The following is a 364-nucleotide window of genomic DNA, read 5'->3' as shown; positions in this document are numbered from 1 at the left end:
CAGATTTTGCAGGGTTTGATCCCCCATGTGAGAGTCAAGCCTGGACTCTACCCCAAGAGGGTTACGCCCTCCAGTAACACCACACTGGACCTCCTGCCTCAGGAAAAGAGTACAGCACAGTGAAAAGAAAAACAAAAACAAGTGCAATGTTTTAGAATCAGATAGTTCAGGCTCTTTAGCTTTTCAGTTGTGGACATCACAGATTCATTTTTTTTTAATGATTTTTATTGGGGAATTGGGGGGATGGGAACAGTGCTGGGGAATTGGGGAAAGGGGGACAGACAAGTTGCTGTTGTTTTGTTCTTCAGTCTAGTTGTGGAGGATGTTGCTTCACGGGCCCAAGTTGGCACCATCATTGCGCTCT

Source organism: Hipposideros armiger, unplaced genomic scaffold, assembly GCF_001890085.2.
Source record: "Hipposideros armiger isolate ML-2016 unplaced genomic scaffold, ASM189008v1 scaffold_2002, whole genome shotgun sequence".
NCBI classification, from domain to species: Eukaryota; Metazoa; Chordata; class Mammalia; order Chiroptera; family Hipposideridae; genus Hipposideros; species Hipposideros armiger.
The sequence above is the reverse complement of the archived record's forward strand: the minus strand, read 5'-3'. Positions refer to the sequence as shown.